Source organism: Thermobia domestica, unplaced genomic scaffold (assembly GCF_964235325.1).
Source record: "Thermobia domestica unplaced genomic scaffold, izTheDome1.hap1.1 HAP1_SCAFFOLD_1893, whole genome shotgun sequence".
In the NCBI taxonomy this organism is placed as follows: domain Eukaryota; kingdom Metazoa; phylum Arthropoda; class Insecta; order Zygentoma; family Lepismatidae; genus Thermobia; species Thermobia domestica.
Genome location: NW_027657600.1, coordinates 5,185 through 14,751, shown reverse-complemented (window position 1 = coordinate 14,751; position 9,567 = coordinate 5,185). Strand labels below are relative to the sequence as shown.

General features: G+C 37.2%; 1 non-coding gene across 1 annotated transcript; it reads left to right on the top strand.

Annotated features, from left to right (window-relative positions):
* Window positions 1-6,581: 6,581 nt before the first annotated feature.
* Window positions 6,582-6,700, top strand: LOC145678120 (5S ribosomal RNA). Its single transcript, XR_014130237.1, has one exon. It is a non-coding gene; the product is annotated as a 5S ribosomal RNA (ribosomal RNA).
* Window positions 6,701-9,567: the final 2,867 nt, after the last annotated feature.

The window sequence follows — 9,567 nt, the reverse complement described above, 5'->3', positions numbered from 1 at the left end:
ACTATCTGTCGATTCATCGAGTGAACTGAATTCGTTAACCATTTCACCAGGCGCGCATGCATTTTTTTTTTCTTCTAAGGGATCCAAGCTTCGGGGGGCAAGGTTCCAATACTACAAGCCACTATGTCTATATACTATTATTCTGCATTCGAAAACACGATAAATATTCCACTTACTTTTTCACAAAAACATGATACAGACAGAGTACAGATGAAGTGTAAGATCAGATTTATATTGATGATACATCAATATTTTCCCTGTTAATAACTACATTTAATGAGAAAGTCTGCAAATGTATGTTCACTTAGGAACTTTTGCGAGGAGTCCGCACCCGGTGGACACCCCGTGAGTACGCCTCTGCACTTGACTATACTTCGAATTATACTGCAAACAGTTGTATTTTAGTTTCCCCGTTTAGTTCATCGATATCATTAACACAAAGAAAATAGATGTTATAGATGCGTATTCTCAGTTCTCGCTTTATATCCGGACGTCTGCAAAAATCTACTCCTTTTCTTTCTTTCACGCATCCACCAAACTAACAATGATTTGTATTATAATATTTGCGCATAAAATGTATATCTCATACCTTCCATGTTCTCAAGTATTCATAGACAAAAACGGTTACTTTCTGCGAACAAATTGTCCAAACACAGTGCAAATGTCATCTATAGATTGTCCTGGTTCCGTCTGCGTGTACATAACAATGCGTCATAATCATACATTGCACATTAAGGATATCAATTAATCTTCCCAAATTCCTAGATATGCCTGGCAAAAGTTCCGCGTGTTGTAAGGATATTACATTTGTACTACCGACAAGGTGGTATCTTCCAACATTGAAGTTCAATAAACCCCAAATGTGTCGGATATAGTATTTGATTTCTTGTCTCATTGTTTGCGTCAGAGATGTCTTCTCAAGTTAGGATTTACGATACATACAGGATGAGTTGTATATATTGTTGCTGCCAGCTCTATATTAATCCCATATTTGTAAACGAATAAAAACAGTATTCTAATTATAACAATGTGCTCACAATTAATTTTATTCTTAATTGTTATACGTATTGTTGATTAAAAATGAAAATGTTGCTAAGTGAATTTTATTAATATTTTCTGTTGCGTGATATAGGAAGTGAGTGAAATATTGGAGGAATATAGTGTGCGTAGCAGATGATGTGCAGTGGCTTTGGATCGCCTGTGATAAGGTAAGGCATTTGCTATTTTAATTAACACATTTTATATACTGTAATCCTAATTATTTTTATGTGAATGTGCTTACTACTTGTGTATTCAGTGGGACCGATGTTTTAATATGTATGGTCAAGCAGTGTCGAGCCTGGTCAGTGTGTGGATAGGTGACCATTTTTTGTAAATCGATAACATTTAACTTTGTAAACACGGATGAAGTAGAAGTATATTTATTTTATTTTTTACCTCAAATATGTAGGACACTTCTCCTTTGTACATCAATTATTATTATTAGTTCAACTTGTTTACAAGTTAAATGAAAAGAATAGTCGTTATCGTGTGATGATTGTGCTCATTAGGCTAAAGAAGACTCGTGATAAGAAAGAAAAGAAGAACGGTGCTCAAGTTTCGTCACAGCATATTCTCAAAAATTTACAGGCAAAATTCAGTGTTCTGCATGAAAAGGCATATTTGTACGAAAAAAAAAAAAATTCTGCAGACGACAGAATTAAATAAAGTAATACACATGTATTTTAGAGTTACTGGTGTAAAATCATTACAAGTACTTTGCCAGGTGGCCAATAAAAAGCACGAATACTATTTAAGGGAGCCAAAACAGGAGAAAGCTGGGGGCCTGAGCGATAGCAAGAATGTGCGTCCAAAGTGAACAGGAGCGAAGGCGACGCGGGTATACGTATAAGCAAGGGTAGTGGAAACCAGTTAGTTTTCGAGTTTCAATAGCACTTGTCATGCATCCATACTAGTAGCGCCCCGCTTGTAAACATTAAGTACACTATGCAAGAATACACCGCCGGTGGAAAATAGTACCTAATACAGTTATCTTTCATATATACTGACTTATTTTACAGTAGTAACCCAACACTAGTAAACGTAAAATAAAAGTGTATAACTTTATATTTAATTCTATCGCCTGGCTTAGTTTTTCACCTGTAAGATGTACTTATTTAGAGCAAGTTTCTTAACTAGCAAATTAAACCGAGAACCACAGCAACCATATATATATTCTTATGATGTACTTTTCTTTGAGTGGTGTTCTCTGTCTATTCAATAACATTTTCTCAGTTTAATGCTAGCAAAAAACAAAACAAAATCAAAGTGTTTCTATATAAATTTAGTTCACCGTGTTGTAATATCACATGGAATTGAAAAACGAATAGTCGAACCTCTGCTATCTCGATCAAACTTCTCAGGATGATATACTGACTTACCGCAGAAGTTCGACTGAATACGTTTCTCAGTTCCATGGGAGAACCTGGAGAAGCAAAAGCCTGCGCAACGGAAAATACTAAATAAACTTGTAGAGCAGGTCAAGATGTATCATCATGCCAAGTTTCATTCAGATCAGAGAAGTTTGGCTGCAGCCATTTTCATTACAAAGCACAAAATGGATGGTCCCTAACCTCGAGAATCTTCACAATTGTCGACGAGTTGAACTGCACTCATCTGATCAAAATCAAACTTAAAATGGCAGTTCACTTTCAACTGTTAAATAATATGATATGCAGGCTTCTGCTTTCCTAGTTACAGTCTATCCACTGTGGTATGCATATTAGTAGAAATGTGAGAGTGCATATTTATTAAAGATTTGCTTCAAAAAGCGATGAAAGACATAGGCATTCCCGCGGGCGGTGATAACAAGATGCCGGAAAACGAACAAGCAGAAAGAATATGGGCTGAAGAAGTGTAAACGACGACGCGGCGGCCCGTAAAGGTGTTGCCGTCCTATTAAATGAATAATATCAAAAGAAAGAAAAAAAAAGTAAAAAATTTCGCGCTCGTAATCAAGACAGAAAGCAACTAAAGGAAATCTTTGTTTTACGTCCCACGTTATGCCGCTTAGGCTAAAAGAGGCGCTGATTATGAGAAATGATTGAAATGGTGGTGGAATGAAGAAAGTGGGAGGAAACGGGAGAACCCCGCGGTAACCCACCGCACATAGTTTTTGTCCACCATAAAGTTAACTTGGCGGGGGCTCAAGACAGAAAGACGGTTGGAAAAACAAATAAACGATGTTCCATCCCGTAAAAATGTTGGCGACCTATGAAATCAATATTTTTTCTTAAAGAAAAAAAAAAGAATTAAAAAGAGAAAAAAAGGTCAAAATTTCGCGCTCGCTTCGCTCGCGATCAGCAGAGAAAAGAGGACGTGACGCACCCCTAAAAGTGTTGGCGACCGATTGAATAAATATTGTGGGTAAAAAAAAAAAAAAAAAGTCAAAAATTTCGCGCTCGCTTCGCTCGCGATCAGCACAGAAAGAAGGACGTGACGCGCCCCTAAAGGTGTTGGCAACCGATTCAATACATATTGTCGGTAAAAAAAAAAAAAAAAAAAAACGCTCGCTTCGCTCGCGATCGACATGAAAAAGGCAACGACGTGACGCCCCGTAAAATTGTCGGCGACCTATTCAATCAATATATTCGGTTGAAAAACAAAGTCAAAAGTTTCCCAATCGCTTCCCTGCCGATCGACATAAAAAAAAAGGCAACCCCTTCACCTCTCCTTATGCATTCATCAGTAAACATACAACCATAGATCACAATACCACTCACATCACCTATCAGTTCTCCACGTCCATCAAGATCCAATCATCGCCCTGGCCCTTTATGATGATACACAACATTACATGTTATTGTGTGCATTGCCCCGCGTTACAATACATGACCAAAAAAAAAAGAGAAAAAGAGCTGCACTGCCTTCAGTGTAGACATGTTCGTATTCGTAGAAAATGATTTTAGGTACACGATAGTACAGTAATCTATCTTCACATGCTTCAGATGTGAACGATACCTACACATGAAGAGGGCTCCCGAGGTTTCCTTTTCCAATAGGATGGAGCTCCACCACACTTGCAGAATGACGAGAAGTTATGTTAATAAATATATCCCAGAGTGTTTCGTAACTCGCCCTTGGTCCTAATGATGAAGCGTTCTTCAGATGGCCCCGATGTCTCCACACATGATACTATGCGACTTCTTTTCACGAGGCTCTCAAAGATCACGTTTGTGTCCTAACATTCTCTGCAGATATGACACAGCTGCGATAGCGGATCACAGAAGCCTTTCCTCTCCTTACAAGAGACGTGTTCATTCGAGCATGGGAGTAATTCGACTATCGATCAAATATCTCCCGTGTCACGATAGTAGTCACTTTCAATTCTTCTAACGAAGGTAAGAAAAAATGCTATACAAACTTCCTTTCGGTATATAAAGGATTAGGGGCCCAGAGAATATTTTCTTTCAAGAGGATACATTCTTTTTCGAACACCCTGTATATAGATCCTCTAATTATAACTGCAAACAAAATGTTGATTTTGCAATTGCTTCCATGAGAGAAAATTCTGTGCACTTTCTTTCTGAAGGGCCGGGCCTAAACGTTTTCCTTAATCATTAAATTTAGTAGTTATCTACAATTACATAGTTTTCCATTGTTCTCAAAATAAAGATTTTTCTCTATGAATTGTTGAATGTTGCTAGGGATATTGAAGTAATTCTTTTTAGTGTTTTTTTCTTTACAATAATGTACTGAACGCCTGCATTAAGGAAGTTCGTGTGTCCATCTTGCAAAATGTTTCGTCTTTTTTCATGCCCACTAAGATAAATATTCATTTTGCTCTTTTCTCCGTATGCAAACCACATTTCTTAAAGGCAACATTTTCATACAAATGTAGTACTAAAAACTTCTAATTGGCAACATCTGGGCTGCGAAGAGGAAAAAGAAAGAAATCTCGTACGTATTCGCGCGCAATTCGGAATTAGCCAATGAAAAGCACAAAAGCGGCCACCATCTCTCTCTCTTTCTTATTAACGGTTTTGTACTTTCTGCAGTTCTATCAGTGCTGCTAACCTCTTACTATATCATTGAATATGTATGTTTATATATATATATATATATATATATATATATATATATATATATATATATATATATATATATATATATATATATATATATATATTTTACAAAAAATCATACTACTACGGAATAATATTAAATGCCTGTAAACCCTCATTTCTGTTTGCACTTTCTGTTACACTACCTTCCCCGAACTTCTTTCAAGTTATTAAGTGCAGAACGGGGAGTTATACATATTTACTTGCGCTTTCACAATATCTGCACATTGTGTAATAATAGGAGACGTATAAAATAAAACTATATACTAATACGTATATATATATATATATATATATATATATATATATATATATATATATATATATATATATATATATATATATATATATACAGTACACATTCCACTATCCGAGGCTTTCCTTTTCTTTTCTTGCTGACGATAAATTACGCTCTTAGAAATGTTGTCTGAAAACAATAAGAATATGTGCAAAAAATACAATCAGAGGTAGAGGTCTTTAACAGGAACTAAGCAAGGGAGTTGAAAAATTTTTTATGCATGTAAAAAATATAGACATGAACCAACTTGTGAAATAAAAAGACCAGAAAACTACTCTTTCTAAATTATGTGTAAACTTTTTACCGAAAACGAAAGTTGCACGAAAGACTTTTTGTCCCTTTTTTGGCCTCCGGTGCTTGGGGTCCCTGGTTCAATCCCAGCTCGTGCCGTGTGAACTTTGTCGTGCATAAAGACCGTGCTCATGGGTTTTCTCGGGTTTCTCCCGTTTCCTCCCACTTTCTTCATTCAGTACTCATCATCACCGTCTCCTTTAGCGTAACCGGTATAAGTATGCGACGTAAATCTAAAGATTTCATTTCATTTCCCTTTTCTGCTCATACTGCTGATTATGCGCGATTATGCCAACATCCAACTCCGCGGATAATCGTGCGATTACTGTATATACAACTAATACAGATACGTAATTACATTATCAGTTACAGTATCGGTTTTTATTTACTAATTTGCCTCACTTTATTTGCATCCCTGCAGTAAATAATTCTTATCGATAATAGTTAAAATGTATATTACATTTTAGTGCTTCACGACTGAATGATCATCTGCCTTACGTTATCTCGCAGCTGAAGAGGATGCTACACTGAAAACTACCTTGCGTTATAAAGGGTAAGTGAAACATATCTTAAAAATATCTTTCATACATTTCATTGTGTACATTAAAGAATGTAAGTTTGCCTTTTTCCTGTAATCAATACTTAATAAAGGATTTATTTTTATTTATTTATATACAATTTCATACGTGGTTCGTGATAGTAAACTCGATAGGACATAGTGGCACTATGAACATCCGAATCACTCATCATTCGAACATTCAAATATTTATTCGAATATTAGTATATTCCAAGTAATGTTAACGACGTTAATATGCTTGCCTTTATAGTTAATAATGTCAATTCTTACTTAAAACATACTTCCTTAACAGGACATTGAAGAAAAGGTAGTTGCCAACGGCCATACCATGCTGAATATACCGGTTCTCGTCCGATCACCGAAGTCAAGCAGCATCGGGCCTGGTCAGTACTTGGATGGGTGACCGCCTGGGAACACCAGGTGCTGTTGGCATCTCTTTTTCAAATTTCATTATCCTTCAAGTACGAAAATACTAGAAACATTAATTTTATAGTACTTTCAAGAGATAATTTATCAACATTATTTCATAGCGATTAATCGATATTCTAAGCGTTATACCCACTATTTCTTACACTAACAGCCTGTTTATTTGCACGGCACATTAAAATAACCTGATTTCCGATCCGTGTGCACCTACTACTATACTTAACACGGAATGTATTACCACTTTTTAAAAGTAAATTATTATGACTAAGTGTAGATCTCCGGCGAGTAAATGCCTTTCGTATACAAGCACGACACATCTCCGCTATGTGCTTTACTTTTTTACTAACAGCATATAGAAATTGGATTTCAAGGTGTTTCTACATAACAGAATGAAGCAAATTTCGTGATTTAACTCTTTCGAATAATGTGTTGGTCCTGACAAGGACCGTTTGAAATGAAAAATCTTGAAGAAGATTTTTACTTAGAGCTTGTGTACTTGGTAACAGCCTTCGTACCCTCACTTACAGCGTGCTTGGCAAGTTCACCAGGCAAAAGAAGGCGCACAGCTGTTTGGATTTCCCGGCTGGTGATAGTTGACCGCTTATTGTAATGGGCCAAACGAGAAGCTTCAGCAGCAATACGCTCGAAGATGTCATTAACAAAGCTGTTCATGATACTCATAGCTTTGCTAGATATGCCAGTGTCAGGATGCACTTGCTTCAAAACTTTGTAGATGTAAATGGCATAGCTCTCCTTCCTCCTCCTCTTCTTCTTCTTATCTCCCTTGGAGATATTCTTTTGGGCTTTACCAGCCTTCTTTGCAGCCTTTCCGCTAGTTTTTGGTGGCATGATGACTCACTCGTTCAGCAAAATTAGATGTGTCCGCCGATTTATCGACTTCATTTAAATTACAGTACGTGTTTCAATTCGCGCCAACTGCCTTGCTTTTCATTTGATGCACTCGGGTGCACGCTTGAAGTAGTAACAAAACTGACTTGATTCATGGGAGGCCGCAATTTTTCCTCTCATCTTATTACGAAAGAATATTGAACAATGTCTGGTCGCGGCAAAGGTGGAAAAGTCAAGGGAAAGAGCAAGTCCCGCTCCAGCAGGGCTGGCCTTCAATTCCCAGTAGGCAGAATCCATCGTCTTTTGCGAAAGGGTAACTATGCCGAACGAGTTGGTGCTGGCGCTCCCGTGTATTTGGCTGCAGTCATGGAATACCTGGCAGCTGAAGTTCTTGAGTTGGCAGGCAACGCTGCTCGTGACAACAAGAAGACTAGGATTATTCCACGTCATCTGCAGTTAGCTATCCGTAACGACGAGGAATTAAACAAGTTGTTGTCTGGAGTTACAATCGCTCAGGGTGGTGTTTTGCCCAACATTCAAGCTGTACTTCTGCCCAAGAAAACTGAGAAGAAGGCATAAATGTAAGACCTATATCTCATACAAATCGGCCCTTATGAGGGCCACAAACCCCTTTATAGAGGAGATTTACGATTGAAATGAATTGTTTTCGATATACAGACTCATCAAAAGTGTCTGAGATAGTTGCTTAGTGTCATTCGAAATTCTCGCTGCTATTCGATTAATTAGTATGTGTAGTCGTCGATCGTAATTGAAGCCCATAGGAAGTCACACTATCTTTAGAATACTCCAAACAGCGATGTGCTTAGTTCCCACTACATTATTAATTATAAGATCATTACCTTTTGTATTGTCGCTAGCTACATTTTTTGATATTTGCGTACATCGGGCTCATATTACCCAGAGGACAGGACAGTCGAGCCCAGATTCTCAGCAATGGAAGAAAACCTCATACCACATATTCTCATGTACTTCATGCTAGACAAAGGAATTTCCAACATTCTTAAAGCACTCATGTTTCTCTCTTGCGTTGGCTTGGCTGAAATTACTCTGTTCAATATGTTCTCGACATTTATTATTGTTCATTACTATGCCCCAATGACATCATGAACAGAGCGGATCAAAAAACTTTCCTAAATTTCTTTTGCAACATAGTAATGACATTAAATGCACACTTAAGTACGATTTATTCTTTGCAAGGTCGATATTCATATTTGTGTGATATGTGTTATATGTATATGGTTTGTAATACGCAACTACTCTTATTCTCTGATCTCAGAACTCATTTGCTACTGTGCCCAACGAGCGAGCCTAGGTTTCTTGTAACTACTGCCTTTCTTTAGTAAATAATGTGAAGTATACAATGCATTAACCTACATCTCATATTTGTATTACTCTTTATTTTACTAACCCGCTACGAAGTGTCATTAATTTACATGTAAATCACAATAGACACTACCGCAAAAGAAAAAAATCGAACCCAAGACCACGTAAACAAGATAAAGGACAAGATTCAGGTTTCTAACGCATTATTCGCCCCTCACAGCACAGTATAGAAGTTGTATAAGCCTCTATACGTACATCCTACTGTCAGAACAGAAATTCCGACTTGCGTTTCGCATCTCTCATGCTCGCTACTTCCAACAAATCGCCAATTTCCAACCAGAACCCCTTCTCCAGCATTAATACTGCTACATATGAATACGTATACATGAACGTACATAATGTAAAAAAAAACGTATGATTTTCTCAAATTAATCTCTCTACGTCTGTAATTTTGTGTGCATCAAAAGGCTTTAATGTAGTTACACGAATTCTTATAATCTAACAGAAAATCGCACAAAGTAAATCTTTCCCTTTATATAAATTTGTTGGCTCTGAAAAGAGCCGTTTATGCCAATTTTATATCCAAAATAGGAGGAACCCCAACTTAACCTCCGAAACCGTACAGGGTTCTTCCTTGCCTCTTCAAGGCATACACAACATCCATAGCTGTCACTGTCTTC